The sequence below is a fragment of the Danio aesculapii genome, chromosome 23 (assembly GCF_903798145.1).
Source record: "Danio aesculapii chromosome 23, fDanAes4.1, whole genome shotgun sequence".
In the NCBI taxonomy this organism is placed as follows: domain Eukaryota; kingdom Metazoa; phylum Chordata; class Actinopteri; order Cypriniformes; family Danionidae; genus Danio; species Danio aesculapii.
In genome coordinates this window covers 8,793,716-8,811,516 of record NC_079457.1, presented here as the reverse complement: position 1 = coordinate 8,811,516, position 17,801 = coordinate 8,793,716, and positions in this window count along the sequence as shown.

Sequence of the window (17,801 nt, the reverse complement as noted above, 5' to 3'; positions counted from 1 at the left end):
CCAAGTTCTGACCCTACCATCTGAATGTCGCAGCAGAAATTGAGACTCGTCAGACCAGGCAACATTTTTCCCAATCTTCTATTGTCCAATTTTGGTGAGCCTGTGTGAATTGTAGCCTCAGTTTCCTGTTCTTAGCTGACAGGAGTGGCACACGGTGTGGTCTTCTGCTGTTGTAGCCCATCCGCTTCAAGGTTGGACGTGTTATGTGTTCAGAGATGCTCTTCTTCATACCTCAGTTGTAACGAGTGGTTATTTGAGTTACTGTTGCCTTTCTATCAGCTCAAACCAGTCATTGGATCAGGGAGTAAAATCGTAAATCGTAAACCTTAGCAAAGAACTGAAATATTTCTAACCAAAAACTCTAAATTTTTACACTTGTCGCATGTGGGGGGAAACAGAGGGAAATATTAATTTACTAAGCTTTGTTTTAGAACAGTGATAAAAAAATCTAAATATGAAGAAAATCCCCATAATGTTGTCCTATCGTCCAGCCCTACAACCCACATTTCCATGCTCATTTGGTGGTTTAGCTGGATGCGTTATTGCTTGCATGCTGTTTGGATGTAAAACAGCACATTTACACTCTTTTCTTCTCTAGAGAAATTATTCTGAGCATTTGAGAGACTCTCTGGAGAAGCAATGACTTTAAAAGAGTCTCTGCGCTATAAACTACAGTGTAAACATTTGCGACATTTGGAGGGAAAGACCGGATGATCTGGACACACTTATATGTTGTGCTGTGCCAGAGCCATCTGTGCTGCCATCATGATTGCCGTCACCCACCCTCAGAGTCTTACACACCTCACACACTTGATAGGGATACATGATTTGGAGAAAAAAATTTAATTGCGATTTATTTGATCAAAATTGCGATTTAAAATATGATTTACTAGTATTAAACATCTTAAACATCGTTGCCATTCTTTCCAGTAAAGTTGTCAGTTGTCATTACAAATTAAGATCAAAACTACAGTATTTTAAATTCAATTAAATGCATTTTATATAAAATCTTATAAATTAGGGCTGCACAATATATCGTTTCAGCATCAATATTACAATGTGCGAATCCGCAATAGACATCGCAGGATCTGCATTGTCAAGTTGGAATTCTAATTATGGAACCAGGGAACAGTTCAGAGCACATGATTGCAAAGTGGACCCTAATATAATGGTGTGAAAGATTTTTGATGTGTTTTCAAGGCCTATGACTAAGATTTCAATTGAACTTAAACTATTTGGGCACAAGAAATGATCAAGTCTGCCACTTTAACAAAAAATGAATGTGTTTATTTTGAAGACTCTATGCAGAGTTATTTTACATTTGATTAATGATTTCCTGTACCTCAATACACCACCAAAATCCATAAAGTGCTGTTTATTTAATTTCTATCATTGTGCTATTGTTTTTATCCGTGCTTTAACTTTTTTTTTTGGGTAATTTTGTATATTTTATGTAGATGAACTCGCCTACAAAATCCTAATCAAAGGAAAATTATAAATTCATTATAAATTCATATCGCAATTTAAATAGCAGAAAAAAAATATTGCAATGTGTATTTTTTCCATTATCGTGCAGCCCTAATTTTAACTGTTATATACAATTTTTTCACTTAGATTGCATTTTTCGCATTGTTCAGGATAATGTGTTGACGAACTGTCAGAATTTTCAAAAACGATATGCTTGTTGCTATATTTGATAGCGCATCAAAATAATCGCAGCTTTTGTGTTTTGAAAATGGCACCCTTCCTAATCACCATTTCGGTTCAAAAGTGATTAATCGTGTAGGCCTAATACTTGATATGATTGCTGTTCATCAATTCTTGATTAAAAATTCAGGTTCAGATATACACATGAACATGACATCAAAAAAAAGTCCAACCAATGGCCTAACACTTTTCAATTGTATTTAATGTACAACCGTTTGAAGATTTTTAACTGTGAAAGTCTGTTAATCAATACTCTTTGCTTGCAAATGCCATTTTTTCACAGTAAAGGATACATTAGTTAGTATGTCCATCATTTTGTCAAGCTAGTTTCAAATTCCCAGCATGCATTGCTTTAGAATTTTTAAGTAAATGTTGAAGTTTTGTGTGTGTGTTTAAAAATTGTTATAAGGAGAGAGCTGTTACTGTTTAAAAATGCATTATAAAGAAAATCTGGGTATACCTATAGTTGAATAATAAGTGATTGGTATATGGGTAAATGAGCATGAGCATCAAACACCACTGTCTCCTTGTTCTCGTGTAAATTCCATGAGTGTAAAACCCCAGTGGACAAAAGGCCAATCAGAATACAAAACAGACTGTTGCGTGACTCACAGGTCACGCCCTCATCATTTACATGGACTTTAGGTCATTTTATCTGTACCTGACGAGCAGCCACATCATCAGGAGATCACTAGCCAAATCACAGACTGAAATGTTTCTCTGAGATCATTAATATGCATGTCTGAGGCTGTTTAATTAGACACATTTCCTAGCGAGACTACAATGATCATTTACCTCCCTTCGTTATTTTTAACTTTATTTAAGTGTATATTTAACTTACTATTTTAAATCTTGAGTCTTTGAATCTTGAATTTATTTATGTGTAACTTTTATTTTGAAAACGAGAGATGCAGATTGTTTACTATGCTTTACTGAGAAACGACTGCATCATTAGAATGAAAATGCAGAAAAGACAGATTATACAAAACCCAGAAGAGGTGCAGGGCATGTTTAATTGTATCTTTAGTTTATTAAATTTGATGTGCTGGTTTTAACAAACACATGCAGACTGCTGAATTATGTAGTATCACTTTTTTATGGAGAAATACACTTCATAAAATATAAACATTAAACAGAGGTTCATATTAATTCCTAGCTGTTTTCTTTGACATTACATCTTAAAAAACACAACACAATCCACAATAACGTAATCCACATACAAAGAACAGACTCCTAGTTTTTTATGACGAAGTGCTGTCATTAGAATTTCTAATTAATTTAATTCACATCGTGTTGCAGTGCCAATTTGATTCCATTGCGAATGTGAATTTCTCGAGTTCTACATAGCTTCAACCAATGTTGGCTTCAGATCATGTTGTTCTGTTATGGCGGCATCATTGCAAACATTCCTGAGAGATTTGGATGGGCTCGTACTTCATGCAGCTGCACTGTGATGGATCTGCCAAGTCCAAATCACATGTTTCCCGACTGTTCAAATTGTCGACCGTTGCATTGGTCGGGTCTCTTGACACGCACTTTAAAGTGAAGTGAGTGGGAAGCTTAATTATACAGGCTCTTATCTGTGTTTTTTTTTTCTTTTTTAACACAGCCTTTTAATGTGTGTAATTAGTGGCGTCCCAAATAATTTTGAACAATCAGCTGTCCCCCCAACAGTGTATAGTCATTATCTTCTTATTAATAAAAAAAGCCTGGCTTTGTGAAAAGGAAAATCAATAAGAAGTTTGGCTTTATGCTAAAAATTAACCTCCATTATGGGAGTAACTTCTGTAAACAATAAGTGATGTGTTAGGGCTCCTATTTTACCTATCTTACAAGATGTAAAATGAGTCTTTTGTGTCTCCAGAATGTGTCTGTAAAGTTTCAGCTCAAAATACCCATCAGATCATTTGTTATACAACGCAGAACATGCTCAAGTTTTTGTAACCTGTGCCTTTAAATGCAAATAAGATGGTTCTCCTCTCCCACCGTTCCCATGTGCGTGTCTGCTTCTCAGGCATTACATCAGATAAACAGCAGTCAGTGACAGTAACAGACACAGATGAATTAGAGATTCAGTTTATATGTAAAAAAAAAACAAGAAAGTTTATTTGATGTATTTGTTAGATTAGATTAGATTAGATTAGATTAGATTAGATTCAACTTTATTGTCATTACACATGTACAAGTACAAGGCAACGAAATGCAGTTTCGGTCTAACCAGCAGTGCAATAGCAGCAAGTGCAGGATACAGGTATAAGTTATAAAGTGCAGTTATAGAAAAACTATGGTGATATTTACAGATGGATGTACTATGAACATTATATACAGGTTGTATTAGCTATGAACAGATATACAATAAATTAATATATGTACAGGATGCTATTAGTAATCAGAAGTGTGCAGATAAACATAATTACAAATGTCCATGTGCAGTGGGTATGTCCAGTTCAAATAAGTGAATCAGTGCAATGTAGTGCAATGAATATGTGCAAACTTTAAATGTGCAAATGTTAAATAGTGCAGTGATTGTGAGGAGTATAAGTTAGAGGAGTGTGGGGGGTGTATTAGGGGGGCAAAAGTGTCAGTGGGGGGCAGAGTTCAAAAGGGAGACAGCTCTGGGGGAAAAAGCTGTTCCTCAGTCTGCTGGTTTTTGTACGGGGGAGCCTGAAGTGCCTGCCGGAAGGCAGGAGAGAAAACAGTCTGTGAGCAGGGTGAGAGGTGTCCTTAAGAATACTGCGTGCTCGGCGCAGACAGTGTTTCTTCTGGATGCCCTCAATGGCTGGCAGTGTGGTCCCTGTGATGCATTGGGCAGTTTTCACCACCCGCTGCAGTGCCTTACACTCAGCAGCAGAGCAGCTTCCATACCAGACTGTGACGCAGTTGGTCAGGATGCTTTCTATTGTGCAACGGTAGAAGTTCACCAAGACGGCTGATGAAAGCTGGTTCTTCTTAAGTTGCCTCAAGAAGAATAGGCGCTGGTGAGCCTTCTTGACCAGGCTGGAGGTGTTGGTGGTCCAGGAAAGGTCCTTGGAGATGTGGGTCCCCAGGAAGTTGAAGGATGAGACAGGCTCATTTGTAGCGGACTTTATTCAAGCCGTTCTGAAATGATGAGTCACACACAAATGCTGTTACAAAGTATATTACCGTTACAAAGTTTAAAGTCAAAAATGCTGTTATAAAGTTTATTACATAGCGATTTTACTGTTTTTAAAACAAACATGCTTATTCTTGAGGTGCAGCTGATCAATGATAGTTGGATCAGATCTTTTATTTCCAGCTTTTTGCAAATTGTTCTGTGGATATATTTGTGTTATTATGGAGACATGTTAATACACACATCAATCAATTTGGTGGGCAGGAAAAACTGCACTCCTACGTCCCATTGCAGTAGGCCTCAAAATAACTGAGATTTGGATCCTATTTTAACGTCAGAAAAAAAAAAAGACACTTGGTGTGTTTATTATCACTCCAATATAACAGTGGACAAACTATATCTACATACAGTTCTGTCCAAACAGGTTCCAGTAGTTGAATTTGCTTCATAGGTGCCCTTTAAAAAAATAGACAGGTGTTATTATTCCCCTTACGATTCATTTATCACATATTAAAATACAAAGTAATACAATTAATAAATTGCTTTCAGCACACCATGAATAACCCAAAAACCCTTAACTAGTTTTTCCACAGCAAAATGTTGCACAATATATAACAAAATTATGATTATAACAATAGTATATGCAATATACCTATTGCAGGCATGTGTGATAAATGACATTTTATTTCATGCATTAGTCTAAATTTGAACAGTCAGATGGACCTTACTATATTTATCCCCACCTTCCCAGTTCTGCTATTGGGTGGAGCAGCCCAAAGATAAACCCAGAACTGAAAATAACACTTATAAAGACAGCAGCCAATCAGAGTCTGTCTGCATATTTCACTCATTTATTTTCACACAAAAAACAATATTGCATATTCTTCCAATATTGTGCAGTCCTATTACAGACCTTTATATTTAATATTACTGTACTTTTAAGAAATAAAAAAGAGAAAACACTCTGAAGGAACAAAACACAGAGAACTCTGAGTTTTGAGATGCTAATGCCTTGATAAAATACCAAGTGTAACCTTAATGTTTATTTATACTGTATCTCTCCTCAGTTTTCACTATGTATTTTCTGTGGCACAGGCTTAATATTTACAGTGATTTTTATTTTTTTGTTGTTGAATTGAGCTTCTTAAAAGTGCAATCTATAATTCAGTGATCATTCATGTGGAAAAAGGATAAAAACAACCAAAATCAAAAGCTTTTTTAGTTTTAAAGAGTTTACCAATAAGTGAAAATTCTGTCATCATTTACTCACCCTTCTCTTGTTTAGAAACTGACTTCCGTTAAATACTAAAGAAGATATTTTGAAGAATGCTGGTTGCTGACTTCCATAGTCACTTTTTTCCTACTATGGAAGTCATCATTCTTCACAAGTGCATTTTTCTGTGAAAAGAAAACAACTCAAAGTTTTAAAACCACATGAGGAAGAATAAATGATGAGGTAATATTCATTTTTGGGTGAACTAACCCTTTAAAGTGCATCTGTTTCTTTGTTACTATGGCTTTTTTGTACATGTTTCAGGGAAGAATATCTTTAAAATGATGGCACACACATACAGTAGAAAATGGTGGTAATGATAGAGCATGTTCGTGGGCAGCTGTTGCTCTTCAAGGCCAGCAGTGCTCATCATCACATCTGTAAGAGGAAGCCAGTTAAATGGCATGTTGTCCAGCGCCGATGGATTTTTTTCAACAATATCTGCTCTCCTGATGTCCATCATAGCTTCAGCTCTTCTCTGTAATGTTTCTTCTGAGGCCGTGACCTATTTTTTCTTGTCTTTGTGAATCACTCGGTTCTGCTCTGACTCTGTGGTTTTATTGTTTGTGATCCTGACTTTATTAGAATGAATAGAGAGAGTCGATCTCTAGTTGAGCTATCAATGGCTGTCTTCTTTTCAAGACTAATAAGGACAAAAAACTGCAGGATTGTACTAAAATGCAACCATGTAAGTGACTTATTTTAAACTTTTTACCTAGAGAACAACTCTGTGGACTTGATAATGGCCTGTGTTGTGTTAATATATAATATACACTCACTGGCCACTTTATTAGGTACACCTGTCCAAGTGCTTAACGCAAATTTCTAGTCAGCCAATCACATGAGAGCAACTCAATGCATTTAGGCATGCAGACATGTTCAAGACGATCTGCTGCAGTTCAAATCGAGCATCAGAATAGGGAAGAAGGTTATTTAAGTGACTTTGAATGCAGCATGGTTGTTGGTGCCATACGGGCCGGTCTAAGTATTTCAGAAACTGCTGATCTACTGGGATTTCCATGCACAACCATCTCTAGAGTTTACAGTGAATGCTCAGAAAAAGAGAAAATGTCCAGTGAGCAGCAGTTGTGTTGGTGCAAATGCCTTGTTGATGGCAGAGGTCAGAGGGGAATGGCCAGACTGGTTCAAGCTGATAAGAAAGGCAACAGTTACTCAAATAACCACTCGTTACAACACGAGGTATGCAGAAGAGCAACTCTGAACACACAACACATCCAACCTTGAGGCGGATGGGCTACAGCAGCAGAAGACCACACCGGGTGCCACTCCTGTCAGCTATGAACAGGAAACTAAGGCTACAATTGCACAGGCTCACCAAAATTGGACTATAGATGATTGGAAAGACGTTGCCTGGTCTGATGAGTCTCGATTTTCTGCTGTGACATTCGGATGGTAGGGTCAGAATTTGGCGTCAACAACGGGAAAGCATGGATCCATCCTGCCTTGTATCAACGATTCAGGTGGTGTAATGGTGTGGGGGATATTTTGTTGGCACACTTTGGGCCCATTAGTACCAATTAAGGAGTGTGTTAATGCCACAGCCTACCTGAGTATTGTTGCTGACCATGTCCATCCCTTTATGACCGTAGTGTACCCATCTTTTGATGGCTACTTCCAGCAGGATAACACACCATGTCATAAAGCACGAATCATCTCAGACTGGTTTCTTGAACATGACAATGAGTTCACTGTACTAAAATGGCCTCCACAGTCACCAGAGCCCAATCCAATAGAGCACCTTTGGGATGTGGTGGAACAGGAGATTGGCATCATGGATGTGCAGCCGACAAATTTGCAGCAACTGCGTGATCCTATCATGTCAAAATCTCTGAGGAATATTTCCAGCACCTTGTTGAATCTATGCCACAAAGGATTAAAGCAGTTCTGAAGGCAAAAGGGGTCCAACCCAGTACTAGTAGGGTTTACCTAATAAAGTATGTATAAAAATTACATATTATGAAGTATAATTATTTAGTTGTGATTTTGTATATAGTAGATGGAATATAATGTAATTAAGTGATGTTTTGAAATTCCTTTTTTTAAAATATGTAAAAATAGTTTTTAGGTAACAATGAAACTACATACTTATTCAATAGTGTGCTTATTAAAATGTGTTACAATAAATCATCTCATTAATTGTCTTACTATATAAATCATCTTACTTTCCTATATTTTAGATTTTTAAAGGGTAACAAATGGGTAAGTCCTAGTGATTTGAAGAATAATTGAAGAACTGAAAAGATCATTTGCTACATAAACTATTGTTATAAAAACTGACATTTTAGTGGGTCTCATCTGTAAATGATGTTAAAAATGCATTATAGTAATTATTTTGGGGGCAAAAATGCAGTGAAGGCATGCTTATTGTTATGTTCCAGCCTGATCTTACGAGGAAACGTAACTATTTTATGTTTTGTTAGTTTAGTGTCTAATTTGTACCAATTCCTATGAGTTTAGCTCATAGACTGTAAAATATATGGACGTAGTATCCGTGACGTCACCCATAGGTTTCTGAAGAGCGCAAATGAAGCTACAAGTAGGCGCGGCCAACCGTCGACATTTTGTTTGCACGTCATCGCACCCACGGCAGGATACCAAACAAGGGCAAAGAGGCGGAGAGTGAGCGGAGCTACAGACACCTGCTGGCATTTTACTTGGACCTGGCAGACAGACTTTACTTTGGGAGAAACGCTTAATACTTTATTACCTGCGACTCGTTTGTGTTCTGACCACATGTGCTTGGTTGTACACTATATCAATGAAGTGTTTAGACTTTAAAAACACTGCTGTAATACACAGAGCCACTAAACATTGTTCTTATGACGTTTTTCTACAGGAGGAAAACGCGAAAAACATCCAAACACTTCAATTATAGTCTGCGTTAGTAAATCCAAGACTATTAATGAAATCCAGGCATAACACTGTATGACAACGCTTCAGATGACTGTTCTAGAGCCTACAGCTAATCAATGTGTCAAATTCTGGAGGGCATTACAGCTCTAAACAACATTATAAATGATAAATGATCTTAAATAAAACACACACATTTATAGAGATGGTATACAAGTATATAATTTCACTCACCTGGGAAACAGAAGCCACGTGAATGGTTTGTGAGCACAATTAAGTGCACACAGCATGCCATATCATCTGATAATTGTAGGAAATAATCCCAAAAGGCAATTGACTGTGTAAAGAAACATTAACCAAAACAAATATACGATGTATATGCCGAGTTCATCGGCCAGTTAGCCGTAATCAGCTCAGGTGACGAGACAGCGAGCAGCGAGACCTAACTGTCACTCAAGTGGCCACACCCTTAATTATGCAGACTTAATATAACTTAATAAAAACAAAACGGATGAGTTATAAAAAAATTCACCCCCCTCACAGTTGTCATGGAGGTTAATCATGCACCAAAGCCATCTTTTGTACCAGGCTGTAAGCATGTTTTTATCAGCTGTAAAAATGGCCAATTTCCCATTGCAGTCAGAAATGACCTGGACTTCCTGGAGCCAGCCCCCCAAGGCGAGTCGATGATTTGCAGTTTTAACTAGATATTAAAGTTTGAGGACAAACTTTATGGTGGCTTGAAAAGCTGAGTCTAAAAGTTTGAAGTCGTTTTAAAGTGTAAATAACTGAAGCAGTTTTTATGAAGTTTGAAACAGTCAGCATAGATAAGTACATATATGTTAGCATGTTTCTAGGTTGTTGCTAGGCGGTTGCTAAAGTATTCTGAGTGGTTGCTAGGCAGTTGCTAACATAAATTAGCATGATTCTAGCATTAATTAGCATGTTACTAGCATGTTTCTAGCATGAATTAGCATGTTACTAGCATGATTCTAGCATGAATTAGCAAGTAACTAGCATGATTCTAACATGAATTAGCATGTAACTAGCATGATTCTACCATCAATTAGCATGCGTCTAGCATGAATTAGCATGTAACTAGCATGATTCTAGCATGAATTAGCATGATTCTAGCATGGAATAGCATGTTTCTAGCATGAATTAGCATGTTAGCATGATTCTAGCATGAATTAGCATGTTTCTAGCATAATTCTAGCATGAATTAGCATGTTACTAGCATGATTCTAGCACGAATTAGCATGTTATTAGCATGACCCTAGCATGAATTAGCATGTTACTAGCATGATTCTAGCATGAATTAGCATTATTCTAGCATGAATTAGCATGTTTCTAGCATGAATTAGCATGTTACTAGCATGATTTTAGCATGAATTAGCATGTTGTGAGCATGATTCTAGCATGAATTAGCATGTTACTAGCATGTTTCTAGCATGAATTAGCATGTTGTTAGCATGATTCTAGTATGAATTAGCATGTTACCAGCATGTTACTAGCATGAATTAGCAGGTTACTAGCATGATTCTAGCATGTAACTAGCATGATATTAGCATGAATTAGCATGTAACTAGCATGATATTAGTATATTACTAGCATGATTTTAGCATGAATTAGCATGTTACTAGCGTGTTTCTAGCATGAATTAGCATGTTGTTAGCATGATTCTAGTATGAATTAGCATGTTATCACCATGGTACTAGCATGAATTAGCAGGTTACTAGCATGATTCTAGCATGAATTAGCATGTAACTAGCATGATATAAGCATGAATTAGCATGTAACTAGCATGATATTTCTATGTTACTAGCATGATTCTAGCATGAATCAGCTTGTTTCTAGCATGAATTAGCATGTTGTTAGCATGAATTAGCATGTTACTAGCATGACTAGCATGTCACTATCGTGTTGCTAGCACCTTTCTAGCAAGATTAGCATGTCAGTAGGATGTTAAAACTGTTAGCGTGTGTTAGAATAGCTAGTCACAGTCTCTGGGACAGTTGCTAGGGTGCTGAAATTGGTTGCTAGGGAGTGGCTAGTAAGTTTAAAGGTAATCAGTGATTGGCTGCTGGCTAGACTGAGTTGAATGAGGCCAGACTTTAGTCTGTAGGACAGTCTGATGCAGAGTTATGAGCTCACAAAGGTTGATCCAATGTTAAGTCAATGGGAGTCTTTACAATGGAAGTCTATGGGACAGTTGCTAGGGTGCTGTAAGTGGTTGCTAGGGAGTGGCTAGTAAGTTAAGAAGTCATCAGTTATTGGCTGCTGGCTAGACTGAGTTAAATGAGTCCAGTTAGAAGTCTGTAGGACAGTCTGATGCAGAGTTATGAGCTCACAAAGTTTGACCCAATGTTAAGTCAATGGGACTTTTGGGAATTTTCTGGGTCGTTTTTCGGAAAACCCAAAGTCGGATCAGTTAGAAAAGATATAGCAACCCGAGTCAGACCAGTTTGAAGGTTTGACGAAAGTTTGAAGTATGTAGCTTGAAAGGCTTAGGAGGAGATACACTTAGAAATTAGTCTCAGAAGAAGAAGAAGAAGAAGAAGAAGAAGTTTTGATAGATAACAATATGCTGGCTTTTCAAGCCACCATAATTACTTCCATATTGGCTTCCCGAGGGAGAGCGGGAGGTTGCCGCTTGGTTTAGCCGTACAAAAAATGTATGAGTTTTAAAAAGGAGGCGTGGCATCCAATCCCTAAGCAAATCATACTAAATTGTACTGATGAGATCATACGTATTCATACGAATTAGACACTAAATCAAAAAGTTATGAATTGCCGTGAGATTGTGTTGGATGTTCTGAGAAAGAAAACATATTTCATTCTATTGAAGATTAAAAAGACGTTTTTTTTTTGTTTTATCTATATATAATTTTTGGGGGATTTGTGATTTATTTATTTATTTCTGTAAATTTAAAACAACTTTCCAGTGTATGAAAATATGAAATATACATTTTATATAATAATTGTTGTCTTATTTACCATTATAATTTGTTTTAGAGAGCGACCTGCCGCTGTCATTTTAGCATCATTGATATACTACTATAGTTTTTAATTATAGATTGCAGTGAATATGATCTGCATGGATATATCAATTAAAGGCTGCAATACTCCACCTAAAATTAAAAAGTGAGAGAAATTAACAGCAGTTCATTCAGCATGTCTGCGTGTCTCTCTCTTTAAAGCCTTGTTATTATTTCATGTCAAATACAATATAACTAAAAATAAACCTACTTTTAATTGTGAGCTCCAGCTGTTTCCATCTGTTTGACATCTTCAGTTTTTTTTCTCGTACATTATTCTGTCTGTCATCGCAAATAACTGGCCAACGCAGCTCATTATTTCTACAGTTACAGTAGAGTCGCGTGGTGTGATGGTGACAGGTCATGTTGCATTGTAATGACCACGTTAAATAGATGAACATATGGAATTCATTTACAAGAGAAATTCATATGAAGAAAATGACCTGTATCGGCCATACTGTCAGAAAAGTGGGGGCTTACATTTGCCTGGCGAATTCAATTCAAGTGTATTTGTATAGCGCATTTCACAATAATTGTTGATTCAAAGCAGTTTTACAAAAGGTGTTTGTCATCAATATAATATAATCAAAATCAGAAAAGTTAAGGTTATTAGTTACTAATGACTTTAACTAGTAACTAATAGCTTTTAACAGTTAAAGTTATTATATATAAGCATAGTTAACCTGCAGTTGTATTTGTGTAATAAGTGTATTTGTTGTCTTTGGTGTGTGTGCTTTTCTAAAAAGATAGGTCTATAATCTAGTTTTGAACTGAGAGAGTGTGTTTGAGCCTTGGACATTATCTGGAAGGCTATTCCAGAGTTTAGGAGCCATATATGAGAAGGCTCAACCTCCTTTAGTATACTTTGCTATTCTAAGTACTACCAGAAGCCCTGAGTTTTGAGATCTTAAAGAACGGGTTGGATAGAAACACACATAGTTTTGGAGGTCTCGTACAATAGGTTTGCATTAACCCAAGGTCAAAACACTACATGATATTTACTGCAGCATTCAGAGCTTTGGATCAGACAAAGAATTGGGCGTTTGTAAAATAATCAATAATTATTACAAAGCATTTTGGTTCTCTGTTTTCTTGCCAAGTGCCAGAGTTTTCAGTTTCAGCCCAGAATTTCAGTGCACCCTTTAAAAAAAATAATTTATTGGACCTCTCTGAGATATGAATATTGCATACTACAGTTACCTCTAGGACTTTTTCCAGCTTTGGTGGCAGGCCTTTTACACAGATCTTCCAACTAACGACTGTATGGCATTAATTCAAGGACAAATTTTGTGAGCACAGTATTACAATTCGAGATCATATTCATGTACAGTAATGTGAGTATGCGAATCTCTTTGCTTGCACGCCAATTTCCTCTGTTTGTGCATGCTCTGAAATAAACGCTGCTGATGTACCATTTAGTGCGTTTATGTAACAAGTATGTCTCCAACATTTATTAGATTTGCTGGGAATATTTATGAATGTCTCCAATATACCTACAGAATGCATTGATGCTTCCTGAAGTAAAGTCAAACAGCCATAAACTCCAGCAAGATTAAGTCATTGTATGCAGAGCCATAAACCTATAAAGATCTTTATCCTCCTAGGGCTTGAGTGTCCACATATGTGGACAGCACATTTTAGCTCTTAAGTGGTTTTTACTCTGATTGTCAAAGCAAGTTCAAAAAAAAAATTCTATGTTAAATATGCATTAAAAAAAGATTCAGGAAAAAGTGTACTTTCGGACCACGAGTCCACATATATGGACATCTAAAAGTACATCATATCAAAAGATGATACTTAGATTTTTATTCTAATTAGGTTCTAATAAGCCCAAATAGCAAAGAGCAATAAAAAATGCATGTAAAAAAACACCTTGGGCCTTTAGAGGATAAATAAGTGAATTGTAATATTAAACTAATTTCGAGATGAGCCCGCACTCATGATTGACCCAGCTGGTACATATTAGCTAATCATGATCCTCCGATCAAAGAATCCTAAGTTCCTATATATCCTCATTTCCTTTCTACAATTATCTTCAAGAAACCACCATCCTCGCCTTCTTCCACCTTTACCCAGAATGGGCAGCACAGCAGCCCAGTGACTAGCACTGTTGCCTCACAGCAAGAATTCCAATGGCTCTGGCTCCTTGCTGGGCCATCTGGTAGTTCTGTGTGGAGTTTGCATGTTCTCCCCGTGTCCACGTGGGTTTCCCCCGGGTTCCCCCGGGTTTCCTCCCATGGTCCAAACATGCTCTATATTATAGACAAAATAATCCTAAGTCTCTTTTACTAGACGTCTCGCTCTCAGGAAGTTCACCTTAGCCTCAGCTGCAAAGGAGTTTTGAGATCGTCCTGAGCTCAATCTCTCCTCGCCCCGCAAAGTAAGGGAGCCCTGGACTTGAGGATCCCTTGAGCTCAGGGCTCTCTCCCAGGACAGCATGCCATACAATCTTTTTATAAATCATGAGCTAAGTGTAACCTCTTGAAAGTATAATTATGGAAACTGTGCAGACCCTCTAGTTTTCCGTGATTCCGCAGCCACTGAATCCAACACAAGATCGCAAATTTTTGTGATACTACACAATTCTTAATTTAAACACAAAATAATCGCAAGAAATTTAAAGAATCTCATAAAACATCCAATTCCAAGCCATATAATTAAATTATATTTATTTTAGTTTGCAAGTGTTTTACATTAGACGTTGCATACACAGCACACGTGATGTATTTGAGTGTCTCTCGAAAAATGACATCTCACTTGTGCCCTCACAATAATTACATTACAAGGGAGAATTACATTGTCCGCAAATGTCTGGAAATTACCACAGCAAAATCTGTTATTTTTATTGCAAAAAATCACGTAGAACTAGGCGGTCTGACTCTGTTCATCATAACTGAAAGCAACATCGTGTTTGCTGGCCTCATGCATCCCGCAGCCCTGTCAGTCAGTCAGCACGTCACCTTAAAGGGTTAAACAAATAGCGCACAGCACTACTACAGTTACAGAAAAGTTCGCTCTGTTATAATTCACTTACATTTTAAGACATATTGGTGCGATTATCACCCGCTATAAAAAAAACAGACAACTGAAGGTTTTGAATGAGAAGCTGTAATGTAGCCGTGGCAGGAATGAATTTTGGTGTTTCTGCTTTGACAAAGCTGAACGGAACTACTAAATGACAACTATAATGATACATGTGCATGATATCCTAAAAGACAGATATTTCTGTTGCCTCATGATAACATAATTACTTTGTTTTCTTTACTTTTTTTATGCCTCAGCAGTAAATCAAAAAAATCATTTACAGTTGTGTATGTCTCATGAGGAATATTCAAGAGATCAGCAGTGAAATAAAGCTTCAAACACTATATCGAGTAATGAATTCAACACTACATCAAGAAATGAAAGTCAAATATTTACAGAATATTGGGAATAATTAAAAATGTGAGATGGAATAGTGCAATCGCAAACAATAACTGATAAAAATATCAAATATAACACAATCAATGTTCTAAAAATATCTCTTAAAGCATTACATTAAATAATAACTACAATTGATTAACTTGATTTGAACCAGATGTGTTGATGCATGTTGTTATTATCAAGAAAAGCTGATTTCCCTTTTAAAGCTTTATATTTTGCGGCAAACTGGATTATATTTTCTAGCTTCTTCACTTGAACAACATTTCAGATTTCAAAATATCTTTTAAAACATGTGCTTTCTGCAATATTTCATTTCCGTTTGTCCCTATGGTGTTTTTAGATGCTGAAACATACATGTGAAATTGACAGCATGTTTCTACACATAATCACACAGGATGCTGATTATAGTAGGCATTATCGAGCACATGACTGAACTGCACACATGCCACGTTTCCTACCCTCACTGTCACATAGCAACAATGCTGTATCCATAGAAACTGCTTTAAATTTAAAACAAACAATATTTTTATCTCATTTTTCGTCTCTAAAGCCAAACAAGAATTGTGTAATTGGAAATAGATAGACTTTGGAACTCAATTATAATGTTTTTTTTTGCAGCAAATGTACTGAAAGTAGCTGAAAATTTGTTACAAGAGGCTCATTCGACTTTCACATTAATTAAATGCTTGATTTACTTGTATTATAGCTTATTTCTTAAGTTGCTTTTTAAGCGAAAGTCCAAATATTATTTAATTGCTTATAGAGTAAGGACATTTTAGTGTTAAATCCTTTAAAATTTTCAATATCCCAAAAAAAATCAGTCATATTAATCATAATATCTTAATGTATGTAGTTTCCTCAACTATTTAGAGTAGATTTTTGCTCCGAGCATGTAATAACAGTATATCTGAACATGATCATTGCTTCACTTCTTAAGCTTGATCGTTATTTATCAAGTTCTGCGGGTGCATCTTCTGAAATTACAAACCTTTGTCATTGTGACTCCATTAATTGAAACTCAGGTGGCGAAATTGAATTTGCATTGCAAATCCTGCGTCTTGTTTTGTTCATTTCAGAAGGGGATTATGTCTGCCTTGATTTTCTTGGGAATCAATACAAACTCGGTGAGTCACACAAACCAATAACATTTATTCATTACAACTCAAGCATTAGTGGAATTAGAATTCTAATTAATGATATCATCTTGTTGTTAATTACATAGTCCAAAGAATCATATGGTGGCTTTGAACACGTTATTATTGTCTCTGAATGCTTGCCCTTTAACAAATGTAATATATGACTCACGCTGTTGGTTATTAACAACAGGACACGGCAGATTTTGTTCTTCCTGGCGTTGTTGCTGTTCATCAAGACAAAAACAAGGTTTGTTTGAGCTCGGGTCGACCATGGCTTGTTATTATATGTATATATTATTATGGTGTAATGTCTCGGCTGTGTATTTAAAAATGGTGCTTTCTCTGTTTAAAATTTTCTACGTATGCGCGAGTGACGTATCTCTTTAAACCAATAGCATTCAGCTGCGCGTCCAGCTCCGTCTTTTGGTAGGCTACCCTTTATTCATGCTAGGTACTCTTTGCAAAGGATGACCAAAAAGTAGTACGATACGGTTCGCTTTTAGGTAACTTTTGACAGCTGAAATGGCTATAAAAGCATACCGAACCGTAAGTCCACGGGCCATAAGAAGCAAGGTGCTTAAAGCTTCTAGTCAATCACACACACTTTACCTCTCCAGCTTCATTGTTGGCTCATATCAAAATCTTTCATTCACGACATCACATTTTGTCATTTGTTTACCATAAATCTGCGTCCTCATCACACACTCTCAATCAGAGCTCGTTCCTGTGGTGCAATCAGCCGTACTGATGATCTGCTCACTCCAGGAGCAAACGCACAATCACAACCGCTTTCTCCATTGTCTTCTTCACCCTTGAAGCCCTCGAGCTTCAGCCTCTTCACAGCTTTCTTTCACCTCACCGTCTTTCAAAGCTCCTGCTCCCGGCGGTCAGAGCCCATCATCCTGCTTCACTGGAGGACAAAAGTCTTTAATTCCCTCTGCGCCGTGTGAAAAGCTGAAGGTGAGATGCTTTTGCCGCCGGTTGAAGGAAAGGGTCAAGACCCAGCATCAACATCACCTGGATGAAAATGTTTAAAAGCCCCTCGGGTGCTTTTTCTACACCCGATTCTCCATTATAGAGGCCAAAACATCAATTGTGTGTTCATCAAAACATGATCTTATGTGTTGTTTAAACTCTGAGCCTGCGGTAAACAGAGCTCGCTGTTGATTTATTGTCCTGCAGAGGGGATTTTAATAAACTGCTCTTATCGATTCAGAAACGAGAGGGTTTTTCCTGCGGTATATATAATAGATGGGTGA